We start from the raw sequence: 17,153 nt of genomic DNA on the forward strand, positions 1-17,153 counted from the left end.
TTATATCAAACCAGTCTTATCCAAAACTCGAGAGAATTCAAGGCTAAAAACTAGGTACTTGAAAGGATGAAAGGTCCTAATGGCTAGAGGGGGGGGGGGTGAATAGCCTAATAAAATTTCTACAACAACACTTAACAAAATGGTTAGACAATTATGAGGCGAAGCAAGTGTTGCACTAGCCTACTCAAAATGCAAGACACCTACCACAATTCTAGTTTAGATAGTGTCAATTCACACAAGAGCAATGACACTAACCTATGTTTGTGTGCTCTCAAAGGCTAACTAAAGAGCCACACCAACCAAGCATGCAAGCTCTCACAACTAGCTACACTAAAGAGCTTGTCAACTAGTTTGCGGTAAAGTAAAGAGAGTGATCAAGAGGGTTATACCGCCGTGTAGATGAAGAACCAATCAATGATGAACACAATGATTTTTACCGAGGTTCACTTGCTTGTCGGCAAGCTAGTCCTCGTTGTGGCGATTCACTCACTTGGAGGTTCATGCGCTAATTGGCATCACATGCCAAACCCGCAATAGGGTGCTGCACAACCAACACAAGATGAGGATCACACAAGCCACGAGCAATCCACTAGAGTACCTTTTGTCGCTCCACCGGGGAAAGGTCAAGAACCCCTCACAATCACCACAATCGGAGCTGGAGACAATCACCACCCTCCGCTCAACGATCCTCATTGCTCTAAGCCGTCTTGGTGGCGGCAACCACCAAGAGTAACAAGCGAAATCCACAGTGAAACACGAACACCAAGTGCCTCTAGATGCAATCACTCAAGCAATGCACTTGGATTACTCCCAATCTCACTATGATGATGAATCAATGATGGAGATGAGTAGGAGGACTTTGGCTAAGCTCACAAGGTTGCTATGTCAATGAAAATGGCCAAAGATGTGAGCCATAGCCGGCCATGGGGCTTAAATAGAAGCCCCCATGAAATAGAGCCGTTATACCCCTTCACTGGGCACACTGCGCTCTGATCGGATGCACCGGTCCAACTGACCGGACCCTGGACTCAGCGTCTGGTCCACTGATGGACGCCTCGTGTCACTGGCTTCAAATGCTATTCGTTAGATTTCAATGGCTATGAAGCTGACCGGACGCTCCGACAAAACTGACCGGACACTGGAGCCTCAGCGTCCGGTCGAGTACAATAAGGGTCTAAAACCAGTTTTCCTCGATCGGACACGTCCGGTCCACCTCGACCGGACACAGCCCAGCGTCCGGTGGTAAACCCTAGCCACTTACTGGCAAGTTAGTGTGACCGGACGCAGGCAGTCAGCGTCCGGTGCTTTTGGATCCAGCGTCCGGTCACTTGACCAAAATGCATGTCCTTTGCTGCCACTAACCCGGACGCTCTGGTCCAACCGAGTCCAGTGTCCGGTCACTCACAGTGACCTCTGTCTTTTCTATCTAGGGCACCGGTGCCACCGGCGGACTATCCACACTCTACGGGTGGACACTCCACTAGTGGAGTTTCTTACCCTTGCACCCAAACTTCACCACCCTTGATCAAATGTGCCAACTATCAAGTGTATCACCTTATGCACATGTGTTAGCGTATTTTCACAAATATTTTCAAGGGTGTTAGCACTCCACTAGATCCTAAATGCATATGCAATGAGTTAGAGCATCTAGTGACACTTTGATAACCGCATTCCGATACGAGTTTCACCCCTCTTAATAGTACGGCTATCAAACCTAAATGTGATCACACTCTCTAAGTGTCTTGATCATCAAAACAAAATAGCTCCTACAAAATATACCTTTGCCTTGAGCTTTTTGTTTTTCTCTTTCTTCTTTCCAAGTTGAAGCACTTGATCATCACCATGCCATCATCATCATCATGCTATGATCTTCATTTGCTTCACCACTTGGAGTATGCTACCTATCTCATGATCACTTGGATAAACTAGGTTAGCACTTAGGGTTTCATCAATTCATCAAAACCAAACTAGAGCTTTCAATCTCCTCCTTTTTGGTAATTAATGACAACCCTTATACAAAGATATGAATTGAAATTCAATTGAATACATGTTGCTTGCCTAAGCATATTTACCAATTGTAAAAGGATATGGACAAGTTTCATGAATCCCAAATGGTAGCAATTGCTCCCCCTTCATATGTGCTAAGAGTTTGGATTGAAGCTTACACATATGCTTAGATAGGAAATATAGGAGTCAATGTCTACCACATGATGCTAAGGTATAAGAGATGGACCTTTGAAGCATGATACCAATCGGAGTGCATCATTATATCATCCTTAGCACCATGGTTAGCTTCATACCACTTGGAGACATACTTTAGAAAGATACCACTTGTAAAGACTTACTTGGAAATGAAAGTTATTTAGTGGTTTTATTTCGTCATTCAATCTTACAACTAACATTCATCACATAAGCATGGATGTTTAAATTTAATACTTATGCTATGCAAGAAAACATATGAAATGCACATTCAAATGCACCATACAAGTTCATGAGCTTGCTCCCCCTACTTGTGTGCTCAAAATTTTAGTTGATCCCTTTCCTTTTTCATATCTCTCCCCCTATGTCATATGTCAAGAGATATCTATGTTTCTTTCCCTTTTTCAATATCTTTGTTTCTCTCCCCCACATCTTTGTTTCTCTCCCCCACATCTTTGTTTCTCTCCCCCTTTGTCAACAATGACCACAAAGGTTCTAAATGTAGATAGTATTACTTGTAGGGTCAAGATTATCAATGTCAATCAATGGGGTGAGGATCATTTTCCCAAATTTGGTCCAATCTAGATTGTTTGCCAAAGATATTTAACTCAGTTTGATCCAAGGACAAGCTTCTTCACACCTCCAAATAAGGGTTATCTTGTACCATGTTGAGTTAAACACTTAGAGCTCATTTTCTAGATTAAACACTAGATTTACAAGCCCATAAACATGTCATATGCTATCACTAGATCATGTCAAGCATAGAAGCAATAGTGATACCATATAAACATCAAATTCATTTGATTTTCATGAATGATCCTAATAAAATAGAACCACTTGAAAGGTCCTAATAAGATTGAAAATATGACTAGATGCACTAAACATGTCCTTAGCAAGGATGTATGCCATGCCAATCAACTTTTACCTTGGATTGCTCGAAGGAGAGGCATGTCATATGAGTGGGGGGGTGCATCAACACATATTTGAGAAATCCAATATGTTCAACTCATTTCTTAGCTTGCAAAACCTTTTCTCATCCAATGGCTTGGCGAATATGTCGGCAAGTTGATCTTCGGTGCCTACACTCTCAATGCAAATGTCCTCTTTTTGTTGGTGATCTCTTATGAAATGGTGGCGGACATCAATGTGCTTTGTTCTTGCATGTTGCACCGGATTGTTGGTTAACTTGATTGCACTCTCATTGTCACATAGCAATGGCACTTTCTTGAACTTGATTCCAAAATCACTCAAAGTGGCCTTCATCCAAAGTATTTGTGCACAACAACTACCGACGGATATATATTCAGCTTCGGCGGTTGATAATGCAACACTATTTTGCTTCTTTGATGACCATGAAACAAGTGATCTTCCCAACAATTGACATGTGCCCGAGGTGCTCTTCCTTTCAACCTTGCATCCCGCATAATCCGAGTCGGAGTAACCAACTAGCTCAAACTTTGCTCCTTTGGGATACCACAAACCAACATTTGGTGTATGCTTCAAGTACCTCAATATTCTCTTTGTAGCCTTCAAATGACTTTCCCTTGGTGAGGCTTGAAATCTTGCACACATGCATACACTAAACATGACATACGGCCTTGATGCGGTCACATAGAGTAGGCTTCCAATCATGGACCGATACAACTTTTGATCCAGCATATTTCCACTTGCATCACTATCCAAGTTGCCATTGGTTCCCATTGGTGTGCTAATGACTTTGCTATCAATCATGCCAAACTTCTTGATCATGTCCTTGATGTACTTGCCTTGACTCACAAAAGTACCATTCTTCAATTGCTTGATTTGAAAACCAAGGAAGTAACTTAATTATCCAATCATGGACATCTCAAACTCATTAGCCATAATCTTCCCAAACTCATCACAAAATTCTTGATTTGTTGATCCAAATATGATATCATCAACATAGATTTGCAACACAAACAAGTCTTTTCCAATCTTCTTGATGAAAAGAGTGGTGTCAACCTTGCCCATTGTGAACCCTTTAGAGAGTAGGAAATCCCTCAACCTCTCATACCATGCTCTAGGTACTTGCTTCAAGCCATACAATGCTTTCTTTAACTTGTACACATGGTTGGGCTTCTTGACATCTTCAAAACTGGGAGGTTGCTCAACATATACTTCTTCATTGATATAACCATTGAGAAATGCACTCTTGACATCCATTTGGTAGAGCTTGATGTTGTGGGCACAAGCATAGGCTAGCAAGATTCTTATTGCTTCCAATCTAGCAACAGGGGCATATGTTTCTCCAAAGTCAAGACCTTCAACTTGTGTATAGCCTTGTGCTACCAATCTTGCTTTGTTCCTTACTACTATCCCATCTTGATCTTGCTTATTTCTAAAGACCCATTTGGTTCCAATCACATTGTGTCCCTTTGGCCTTTCTACCAACTCCCATACTTGATTTCTTGTGAAGTTGTTCAATTCTTCATGCATAGCATTCACCCAATCAACATCCCTCAAAGCTTCATCTATCTTCTTCGGTTCAATGGATGACACAAATGAGAAGTGTTCACAAAATGATGCCAATCTTGATCTTGTTTATACACCTCTTGAAATATCACCAATGATAGTGTCTAATGGATGATCTCTTGCAATACTTGTTGGTTGGAGCAATGGAACTTGATTGCTTGCATTGGGTTGAGATGATGTACTAGCCACTTGATCTTGATCAATGTCATGAGAGTCACTTGCACTAGCTTGATTTGTATCATCTTGCTCATTTGAGTTAGAGAGTACTTGCACTTGATCATCTTCATCATCAATCACTTGCCTAGGCCTCAATTCACCAATATCCATGTTCTTCATGGCATTTGAAAGTTGAATGCATCTAACATCTTCCAAGTTCTCATTCTCTTCTTGTGAACCCTTGGTTTCATCAAATTCAACATCATGAACTTCCTCAAGAGTACCACTATCCAAATTCCAAACTCTATATGCTTTGCTTGTAGTGGAATAACCAAGTAGGAATCCTTCATCACATTTCTTATCAAACTTGCCCAATCTTGTACCTTTCTTCAAGATATAGCATTTGCAACCAAAGACCCAAAAATATGCAATGTTGGGCTTTCTACCATTCAAGAGCTCATATGGTGTCTTCTCTTTCAATCGGTGACAATAGAGGCGGTTGCTACAATAGCAAGCCGTGTTGATAGCTTTGGCCCAAAAAGATTGACTCACATTGTACTCACTAAGCATAGACCTTGCCATATCAATGAGTGTTCTATTCTTTCTCTCAACAAGGCCATTTGATTGAGGTGTGTACTTGGCCGAGAATTGATGTCTAATTCCAAATTCATTATATAACTCATCAATTCTAGTATTCTTGAACTCACTACCATTGTCACTTCTAACTCTCTTGATGGTTGTTTCAAACTCATTTTGAATGCCTTGACAAATGATTTGAATGTTGCAAATACATCACTTTTGTCCACTAGAAAGAATACCCATGTGTATCTAGTGTAGTCATCCATTATCACAAAGCCATATTTATTTCCACCAATGCTAGTGTATTGAGTTGGCCCAAACAAATCCATGTGCAATAACTCAAATGCTTTACTAGTGCTCATCATGCTTTTCTTAGGATGGGTGTTTCCAACTTGTTTGCCAGCTTGACAAGAGCTACAAAGCTTATCCTTTTCAAACACAACATCTTTCAAGCCTTTAACTAAGTCATGCTTAATCAATCTATTCAATTGTTTCATTCCAACATGACCAAGCCTTCTATGCCATAACCAACCCATGCTAGACTTAGTGAACAAGCATGTGGACAATCTAGCTTCACTAGCATTGAAATCAACCAAGTATAGATTCTCATATCTAAAGCCTTTGAAGATTAAGTTAGAGCCATCTACACTTATGATCTCTACATCATCTACTCCAAATATGCATTTGAATTCAAGATCACATAATTGAGCCACGGATAGCAAGTTGAAATTCAAGCTCTCTACTAGCAACACATTGGATATGCTCAAGTCATTGGATATTGCAATCTTACCAAGCCCTTTGACCTTGCCTTTGCCATTGTCACCAAATGTGATACTATCATAACCATCATTGCCATTGGTGTTGATTGAGTTGAACATTCTTGCATCACCGGTCATGTGTTGAGTGCACCCACTATCAAGAACCCAATGCCTTCCTCTGGCTTTGTAATTGACCTACAAAAGAAGATCAATTCTTTTTAGGTACCCAAACTTGCTTAGGTCCTTGAAGGTTTGTAACTAAGCTCTTTGGCACCCAAATGGCTTTCTTCTTTGAGCCCATCCATGGTTTGCCAATGAACTTAGCCTTCACACCATTTGTATCCTTAACAAGCATATAGGAAGAATTAAGCTTAATGGAGGATACATTAGCATTTTTGTTTTTGTTGGTGCATTCATGCTCTCTATGACCAACTTGCTTGCAACTAGTGCAAAACCGACCATTGTTCTTCACAAAACTTGTCTTATGAGGAGCAAAGGCCGCCTTGCCTTTCTTGGGGATATAGCCCAATCCCTCTTTATAGAGAGAAGCTCTTTGGCTACCCAAGCACATAAGCAAGCGGTCCTCACCACCATAAGCCTTAGCTAAGGTGTGAGTGAGCTTAGTGACCTCCTTCTTGAGGTTCTTATTCTCAACCACTAGTGAGGCATCACAAGTGAGACCATCACTACTAGATGAGGTAGAAGTAGAAGTGCTACAAGGGTTAGTAGTAGCAACGATGATAGGCATAGATAGTGATGTATCAATTAAATCACAAGTTAAACCTACATCACAAGTTTCAACATGCTTCTTTTTATCTTGTTCATTAAGCAAAGTGGAATGAGCCTTTTCAAGCTTTTTGTGAGCCTTGCCAAGCTTCTCATGGGCTTCCTCTAGCTTCTCATGAGTTGCTTTGAGCTCATCAAGGGCTTGCTTAAGGGCTTTTACCTCCTTATTCAAGCTCTTGCATTCCCTTCTCTTAATGTCAAAGTGTTCTTTAGCATCTTCTAGCATGTCAAATAATTCATCCTTAGTAGGTTCATCATTATCACTATCACTATCATTTTCATTTTCTTGTTCATTATCATCATCATATCTTTCATCATCACAAGATTGTACCTTAGTGGCCTTAGCCATAAGCATGATGAAGATTCGAAGAGAGAAGGCTTCTCATTGATGGCAATGCTTGCAAGAACCTTCTTCTTGGTGGTCTTGTGATCATTACTATCATCAACATCATCACTTGAGGAAGCATCACTATCCCAAGTGACTACATATGAACCACCCTTCTTCTTGAAGGCCATCTTGTCCTTCTTCTCTTTCTTTTCCTTCTTGTCCTTCTTCTTGTTCTTCTTGTTGTCATCATCATTGTCACTATTGTATGGGCATTGAGCAACAAGATGATCTTTGCTTCCACACTTGAAGCACCTTCTTGACTCTTCTTTGTTCTTGGATGAAGACTTCTTTCTTCTAGCATGGTAGCCCTTCTTCACCATGAACTTGCCAAATCTCTTGACAAATAGACCCATCTTCTCATCATCATCATCATCCCAAGATTCATCTTCTTCACTTGATGTTTCTTGCTTAGCTTTGCCCTTGGATGATGTGGCTTTGAATGCCACACTCTTCTTCTTCTCATCCTTGTTCTCATCTTTCTTCTCCTTCTTTTCTTCCTTCTCATCATCATCTCTATATGTATCATCGGTCATGATGTCTCCCAACACTTGGTTTGGTGTCATGGTGTCCAAACTGCTTCTCACTAGAATGGTGACCAATGTACCAAATCTTGAAGGCAAGCATCTCAAGAACTTGTGGGAGAAGTCCTTGTCCTTCACCTCTTCTCCAAGTGCTTTGAGATCATTGATAAGCACTTGAAGCCTATGGAACATCTCTGGCACACTTTCATCCTCCTTCATCTTAAAGCTTGCAAACTTTTCTTTGAGGATGTATGCCTTTGCACCCTTCATGGCTTGAGTGCCCTCAAATGATTCTTCCAACTTCTTCCATGCCTCATGAGCCATCTCAATATTCTTGATTTGCTCAAATGTTCTCTCATCAATTGCATCATGAATAGCACTTAGAGCAATGTCATTGTTTTGGAGAAGCACTTCTTCGGCGGCGGTGGGATTCTCTGGATCACCAATCTCAATTTTGGTTTCTACCACCTTCCACACTTTTCTATTGATTGACTTGATGTGTGTGGTCATCTTTGACTTCCAATAAGGATAATTTGTACCAACAAATTGTGGTGGCTTCTTGGTGTTGTTGATTTGAGCCATTTTTACACCGAAGGTTGTTAAGCCTCAAATAACGGTGACCTCGGCTCCGATACCACTTGAAAGGTCCTAATGGCTAGAGGGGGGTGAATAGCCTAATAAAATTTCTACAACAACACTTAACAAAATGGTTAGACAATTATGAGGCGAAGCAAGTGTTGTGCTAGCCTACTCAAAATGCAAGCCATCTACCATAATTCTAGTTTAGATAGTGTCAATTCACACAAGAGCAATGACACTAACCTACATTAGTGTGCTCTCAAAGGCTAACTAAAGAGCCACACCAACCAAGCATGCAAGCTCTCAAAACTAGCTACACTAAAGAGCTTGTCAACTAGTTTGCGGTAAAGTAAAGAGAGTGATCAAGAGGGTTATACCATCGTGTAGATGAAGAACCAATCAATCACAAAGATGAATAACAATGAAGACCAATCACCTCGGAATCAATGATGAACACAATGATTTTTACTGAGGTTCACTTGCTTACCGGCAAGCTAGTCCTCGTTGTGGTGATTCACTCACTTGGAGGTTCACGCGCTAATTGGCATCACACGCCAAACCCGCAATAGGGTGCCGCACAACCAACACAAGATAAGGATCACACAAGCCACGAGCAATCCACTAGAGTACCTTTTGGCGCTCCATCGGGGAAAGGTCAAGAACCCCTCATAATCACCACGATTAGAGCCGGAGACAATCACCACCCTCCGCTCAATGATTCTCACTGCTCCAAGCCATCTAGGTGGCAGCAACCACCAAGAGTAACAAGCAAAATCCACAGTGAAACACGAACACAAAGTGCCTCTAGATGCAATCACTCAAGCAATGCACTTGGATCACTCCCAATCTCACTATGATGATGAATCAATGATGGAGATGAGTGGGAGGACTTTGGCTAAGCTCATAAGGTTGCTATGTCAATGAAAATGGCCAAAGATGTGAGCCATAGCCGGCCATGGGGCTTAAATAGAAGCCCCCATGAAATAGAGCCATTATACCCCTTCACTAGGCACACTGCGCTCTAACCGGACGCACCAGTCCAACTGACCGGGCCCTAGACTCAGCGTCTGGTCCACTGATGGACGCCTTGTGTCACTAGCTTCAAACGCTGTTCGTCAGATTTGAACGGCTATGAAGCTGACCAGACGCTCTGGCAAAACTGACCGGATGCTGGAGCCTCAACGTCCGGTCGAGTACAGTAAGGGTCTAAAACCGGTTTTCCTCGATTGGACGCGTCCGGTCCACCTCGACTGGACACAGCCCAACGTCTGGTGGTAAACCCTAGCCACTGTACTACCAAGTTAGCACGACCGGACGCAGGCAGTTAGCGTTCGGTGCTTTTGGATCCAGCGTCCGGTCACTTGACCGAAACACATGTCCTCTGCTACCACTAACTGGATGCTCTGGTCTAACCGAGTCCAACGTCCAGTCACTCACAGTGACCTCCATCTTTTCTGTCTAGGGCACCGGTGGCATCGGCGGACTGTCCGCACTCTACGGGCGGACACTCCGCCAGTGGAGTTTCTTTCCCTTGCACCCAAACTTCACCACCCTTGATCAAATGTGCCAACTACCAAGTGTATCACCTTGTGCACATGTGTTAGCATATTTTCATAAATATTTTTAAGGGTGTTAGCACTCCACTAGATCCTAAATGCATATGCAATAAGTTAGAGCATCTAGTGGCACTTTGATAACCGCATTCCGATATGAGTTTCACCCCTCTTAATAGTACGGCTATGAAACCTAAATGTGATCACAGTCTCTAAGTGTCTTGATCACCAAAACAAAATAGCTCCTACAAAATATACCTTTGCCTTGAGCTTTTTGTTTTTCTCTTTCTTCTTTCCAAGTCAAAGCACTTGATCATCACCAAGCCATCATCATCATCATGCTATGATCTTCATTTGCTTCACCACTTGGAGTGTGCTACCTATCTCATGATCACTTGATAAACTAGGTTAGCACTTAGGGTTTCATCAATTCACCAAAACCAAACTAGAGCTTTCAAAGGAATTACAACAGAGCAACTATTCATCATTTCCTTTGTAAGAGATTAACCTCAAAGTCTATTTTATTTAGCTCTTAAAAATCAAATTTAAAGGAAACTAAACACACCTTTTTTTCTCACTTTTAAGATCACACCTTATTACTAATATATATAATTGGCTAAGATATATTTTTATTTTGTTTTAGTTTGTTATGCATCTTTTTAGTAACTATATAGCAAACTTAGAAATAGTAAAATAGAAGGGAAAGTAATACTTAACTAGATACATGGGGGATGTCTTTCCCCCAAGCTGAATGTTGTCATGGTCGAATGTTGAAGTTGAGTGATGCTTCCTAGAACAGATTTGCCTATGGATTCCCTTCTCGTCCATGGGTGGAGTGAGACAAAAATAGCTAGGTGAATTTGCTCTTGATAATGTGTATCATCCTGCCAAATGCCAACAAGAACACCAAAACACATGGAATGGATTAGGATAAAGGGTTAGCGGTCGGCTGTCCAAAGATTAGTTGTTCTTGTTGGTTTAGGAATATTTTTTATTGGCCAACTTTTAATAGGATGTCTGTCTAGTATTTTTTCTAATTTTGGTATGCAGAAAAGGAAGTATGTATGCATGGTATTTTTATCTATTTTTATAATACCATGGTGAATATTCTTGCGAGTTTTTACACTCCAAGGACTCATTCACATGGGGCTTAGGATTTTATGATACAATAATATAATTTTTATTTTTTTAAATGCTAAATTGATGGAAAAAGTAAATATTCTAAAGTGAAAATAACTCATGCAATGTAGAAAAGCAAATATGGATAACTATTGATGTTACCTCTTGGCGAGGGTTCAGAATTTTAAGTCCTTCAGACAGAACTACCTCCAATCTTGTTTATTCCTTGGGTGCATCAGTCAGTCTCGGAGATAGAGACCTTGATGGTTGCACCTATTGTGATGGTGACTCCGATGATGTCACTTTTTCCTTCCACACCTGCTTGGTCTATAGATTTGACTTAGGTAGAGTAGGTTCATCTTTCACAACTTCTTCAGGTTCTTCATCTTCTTCCCATCTATTCTTTGAGGATTGATTCTTCCGACATTAGGATGATCAACGTCTCCTAGAGTGGGTCTTCTTTGGCTGCTCATAAATGGTATAACTATTGAAATAGCAGCGTACCTTTTCTCCAGGGAATTGGAAGTGGACTTATCCAAATCCAACGTAGATGATCACGTTCATAGTGTTGAGCAACGATCTTCCATGGATGATGGGTGTGTCATCTTCTTCTTCTCCCATGTCTAGAACCATGAAGTCGGTAGGAGCATATTAATCATGTATTCTTACTATGACATCTTTGGCTATCCCTTCTGGAAATTGGATTGATTGATCTGCCATCTGCAATTGCATATATGTAGGGAATAGAGGTTCATCACTAAATAAATATTCATATGTTACCTTGGACATTATATTGACACCCGATCCAATATCACAGATGGTCTTGTGGAATATTCTTTGTCCAATGGTACACTTGATCGTGGGTACGCCTAGATCATCCTTCTTGGCAAGGTGTGGTGAAGTGAGGAGGTGGTCAAACTCTAATCGGAGTGTGTTGATCATGCTAACTGACTCTTCTGGTGACTGCCTTGCTTTGTTCTTCCTTCTTCTCATATTATTTTTGTTCTTGCTCACTGTTGTCTCTTCGGGCAAGTATGGCGTCTATGGATGTCCAGAAGATTGCAAGATACGATTCTTAAAAGAAAACTTCATGTTTGCATCCTTGATTGTGAAGCAGATTTTGGCACTATCCGCATAAATGATGGCTTTTGCGGTGCTTAGGAAAGATTGGCCCAAGATAATGGGTGCCCTTACATCTCCACCTGTTTCCAAAACCACAAAGTCTATAGGAACATATGACTGTCCCACTCGAACAATGCCATCTTTAAGAACTCCCTTGTAGTAGCAGAGGGACTGATCTGCAAGCTATAAACACATATTTGTGTACAATAAAGTATCTCCATTAATTTTATCATAGATTATCTTTGGCATAATGTTGACACTTGCTCTGAAGTAACAGATACCTTCTTAGATAATGTGAGGTCCAATGGCAATGGGAATGACAGATCTCCCTGAGTCGCTCTTCTTTTCTAGCAAGGAATAATCTATCTACCTTCCTATCGATGGTTTTATACAGTAGTATGCTACATTGTGAATATCGACAAGATTTGTAGTTTCTAAACCTTTCGATTGCCCTAGAATCTTACCTTTGTCGGTAGGAGGAACAGCAGCCACCAACTGAGCTTTTTGTGATTCTATTATTTTATTAAAGCTATGCTGGTTTTTAATTGTAGAGGAGAATCTATCCATTCTATTATTTATGTTTTCTAAGATCTTATCATTGGAAGCTAGTTTTCTAGATAAACCCTCCATAATTTTAGCTTGGCTAGAAATCAATTCTCTCAAGGGTGGTTGATTATTGAAATTATTATAATTATTACCTTGATAGTTACCTTGGTAATTTGGCCTTTGTTGCTGACTCCATCCTTGATTCTATTGAGGATGAAAGTAGTTATTGTTGATGAAGTTCACAAGCTCATGGGTTTTAGCGCAGTTGTTCCCTATATGCCCAGTGTTTCCACACTCTTCACACGTCATGCAGGAATCATGAATGTGCATAACTTCTTGCTTCTCATTAGCTTGGTCTTCAAGCTTCTTCATGAGTAGGTCCATCTTAATAGATAGTATGTCTACCTCCTTGAGTTGATGCATTCCTCCACCTCTCTTGTGGGTCTAAAGACATTCTTCATTCCAACCTTGGTTGGAGGCCATCTTCTTTATGAGAGTTGTTGCATCTAGGACTGTGAGTGATAGGAAAGCACCTCCAGTAGCAGCATCCATGTTCTCACGGGTACTATTGGTCAACCCGTGGTAGAAAGTCTACATGAGTAGCTAATTCTCCATCCCATGATGAGGACATTCTGATATATAATCTTGAAAGCGTTCCCATGTGTCAGGGACATATTCATCATGTTGATGTGAAAGCTCAAAATTCTCCCACACAGAGCATTGGTCTTGTCCGTGGGAAAGAACTTCGCTAGAAAGATAGTGGAGCAATTATCCCATGTAGTATTTCTATCTTTGTTGGCATAGAACCATTGCTTCGCCTTTCCCAAGAGTGAGAATGGGAAAAGGCGGAGTAATATGGTGTCTCTGGTCACTCCTTTGATGGTGAAAGTGCTGCAGATCTCTAAGAAATATTGGAGATGAACACTCGCATCTTCATGTGCCTTCCCACAAAACTGGTTGGCTTGCACCATGTTGATGAGAGCTAGCTTGAGCTCAAAACCATTGTCGTCTAGTATGGATGTTGGCCGTAGTTGGAGTAGAGAACTCACGGAGAGTCTTGTCAGCCATGGCTTCAAAAACTGGTGTTAAGCTCTGCCTGGTCTAGTTGTCTTCCAATTCTAAAGCTGAGACTTTCTTGAGTTTGGCTCTAGTTCTCCTGATTAATGCTTCTAGATCTTCAACGTAGTTTATTGGAACGTCAAAACCAGTCATACATTACCCTACATAAGATATCAAAGTAGACAGAACAAGTGTAAGTGTAACACCCGGTTTCAAGGACAAAGCCGAATGCACACCATATGTGAGCCCTGGAAATCAAATCTCACATATAGCTACAAATGAAGGGGCAATATCAATTCATAATGCTTAGTATATAGCGAACTTAGCAAAAGAGATAACCTTAGAAAGCAATCAATGGATAGACAACTCTGATCTCCGGGTGCAGACTTCACTCCACTGGATCCAACTGACTAGTTGATCACAAGCCTAACTCCTTCAGACTCTAGCAAACTGATATCCAGCCTAAGGTGTGGGGGAAATTGCAAGGGTGAGTCCATGTCGAACTCAGCAAATATAACATGGGGTTTATGAGGTTCAAATAGCTGACACTGGTTGAACTGCAAGTAGCTTTTAAGTGTATGATCAAGTTTTAGCATTTATTAGCAACAAGGTAGCACCATAGTTCCCATAACACATGATCATTATACAAGAACAATAAATAGCTCAAAGACAACTTAGTTTAGCATAATTAGACAAGTGCTCATCTTTGGCATAAGAATCCCTTGGCCGCTCGTGACCGTGAGCACGGCTGATATATCAATTTATTAAACTCTGCGCAGAGGTGTACACTTTCACTGTGAGTCATGATTCTCAAATGCCTGGGTTAGCTAGGCCCAAAACATAGAGAACCATATAAAGCCACTCAAAAGTTCGTCTAACCGGGAAGGGCCGCAGGGTCATCGGATATAGGAACCCCCTTCCAAAAATAAAATGCTGCTTCCATAGCTAGGCTCAACAGGACAGAGGTTGTCCTATACCCAACTTGCAGTATCCTCTAAGCCGGCTAGAAAAGGTCTTCTAAGCAACTAGAGCTAGAGCCATGTAGCCCTCACAGATATACTGTAAGTCCCGGATGATCACTTACAAAAGAGTCCTCATGGAGAGGGAATTTAACCCTCCTGTTGTTGCTAACAAGTCATCTTTTATAGTTTATAGCTCAATTATTAATCAAGTATCAAGATCATGGTCAATGTTCAGCACTAGCACAAATGATACCCAAATGCATATATCCCGGGGTTTCAAGGTAATCAGTAAACAATTTCTAGGGGATCCAATAAAGGTGACAAGGAGGACACATGCATATGAAATTCAGTGATTAAAGTGAAATAGGACATCAAGGATGATCCCATGCTATACTTGTCTTAAACTTAGATCCTTCTTCAAATCCTAAAACTTCGTAGAATTGCTTCTTGGTCTCCAACTTCCTTTAAATCACCAACGCAAAGCTCACCGACTGGTCAGTATCAAAGAACACCACACAAGCATCTGAACAAACATGCATAGCAAACATAGTAAATTTAGAACAATACACCAATCAATAAAAAGGTTTGAAAACTAATCTACGCATTGCTACGAACACACATGCGCGAAAAGCACTCTAATTGGAGCTACAGTGAAAAAGAAACGACTACCGAAACTTTGCTTTTATTAGATAGAGAAAACTGAGCTCCTATTATTTTAAATATACAAAAGCATGTGTAAGATATTTCAGATAAATATCTATATTATATTACGTCAAATTTATATTTGAATTAGAAAACTAAAGTAAAATTAATCATATTTTATATTTATAAACGACCTAGGTGAAAACTCATTATATATAGATTAATCAAATTAATATTTTATTTGATCTTTTATTTTTATATTGTTAGAACAGTTTACGAATATTATGTTACTAAATGCTAATAATTTCTAATCCCTTCTAGCAACATAAATTAATAAAGACCAAAATGAATATTAACTTACAGCTATACATATATACTTTTAATTATATACAAAAGGGAACATTGATATCGATGAGCTCTGAATGACAGACGATGAATTGATGGATACAAGAAGATAACCTGAATTGATCTAGAAGAGACGGTGTAGAATTTTGAATAAAGAAATAGCTGATGCAGGATGAATATTTTCCATACATGTAGATGAGGCATGCATGTACACGTATGTCACACATGCATAAGCAGCATGCGTCAGCAGTAGTCAAAGGCATAGTGTAATTCCCAGCGAGGAAAGAAAATATGGAGATGTGCTCAAGATGATTGTATGTGTATATGTATTTTCATTGTATTTTCTGGATTTGTTTTTCTAAAGGAAAACGGCAAGAAAACAACATGTGATGTCATCAAGGCTAGATATGATGTCATGAAAGCTAAAGATGACATCATCAAAGCTAGGAACTGGAGAGAGCATGCATGCACAGTGCAGAGCAACTGTGGCCGGCGATGGAGCTAGCTTCGACCGAGTTCTATGAAAGGAACCTACATGCCTCGTTTTGCTACGGGACCAATACCGGGAGATTGAGGGGGCAAAGGAGCTTACATAGGGGTTCTCGATGGTGGTAGACTGGTAGAGTCACGTCGCACCCGCAGAGCTCGCTCGGCGGAGCGGCGGCAGCTTCCTGCGATACACGGACTGCGGCGTGAGCAAAATAGAGAAAGAGGCCAAGAGAGGAGGTAAGAGCATCAGCAGCTTCGTCACCTGGACGTGGGGGCTTGGCTACGATGAGTTGCGAGCGTTGGAGACGTGGAGGACAGCGACGATCAATGCAGCGGTGGCGGATGTGGTCTGCTCGATCGGCAAGATCCCAAAACGAGCGGCAGAGCTAGATAGCTAGGGCTAGGGGCGTCGGAACAGTGAATCGAGCTCGGCTGCGGTTGGCGTCGGCATTGTGGGCTCTGGGATGGGGCGGCAACGAGCAGCGCGGCGACGACGGCGACGGCGAAAGTAGGAGAAAAATTAAATTTACTACACGAGAAATTTTCCGTACGGTAGTTTTGGTATGCTTTGCCCAAGGGGTTGGTTGATATATATAGGAAGAAAACTCCCCACATCTACATCAACTACCAATATGATACTAATTGATTTTGCACCCTCCACCTTTACTAATAGGCCTAATTAATTATTAAAGCCCATTAATAAATAAAGACATGGGCCTTTAGGCATGAGGAAATCTGAGATATTTTATTATTTTCGGAATTAATTAATTTCATGGGTAAAATAATTCTAGAAAAGTCCAGAATTGAATTTTAAGCCACGAAAAATACTCTGAAGGCTTCGAAAATTTAGGGAAAAT

At 40.9% G+C, this 17,153-nt stretch overlaps 1 non-coding gene across 1 annotated transcript; it reads left to right on the forward strand.

Annotated features, from left to right (window-relative positions):
* Positions 1 to 13,412: 13,412 nt before the first annotated feature.
* LOC136468203 (small nucleolar RNA R71) lies at positions 13,413 to 13,520 on the forward strand. The gene has a single exon (XR_010761737.1). It is a non-coding gene; the product is annotated as a small nucleolar RNA R71 (small nucleolar RNA).
* Positions 13,521 to 17,153: the final 3,633 nt, after the last annotated feature.

Source organism: Miscanthus floridulus, chromosome 7 (assembly GCF_019320115.1).
Source record: "Miscanthus floridulus cultivar M001 chromosome 7, ASM1932011v1, whole genome shotgun sequence".
Taxonomy (NCBI): domain Eukaryota; kingdom Viridiplantae; phylum Streptophyta; class Magnoliopsida; order Poales; family Poaceae; genus Miscanthus; species Miscanthus floridulus.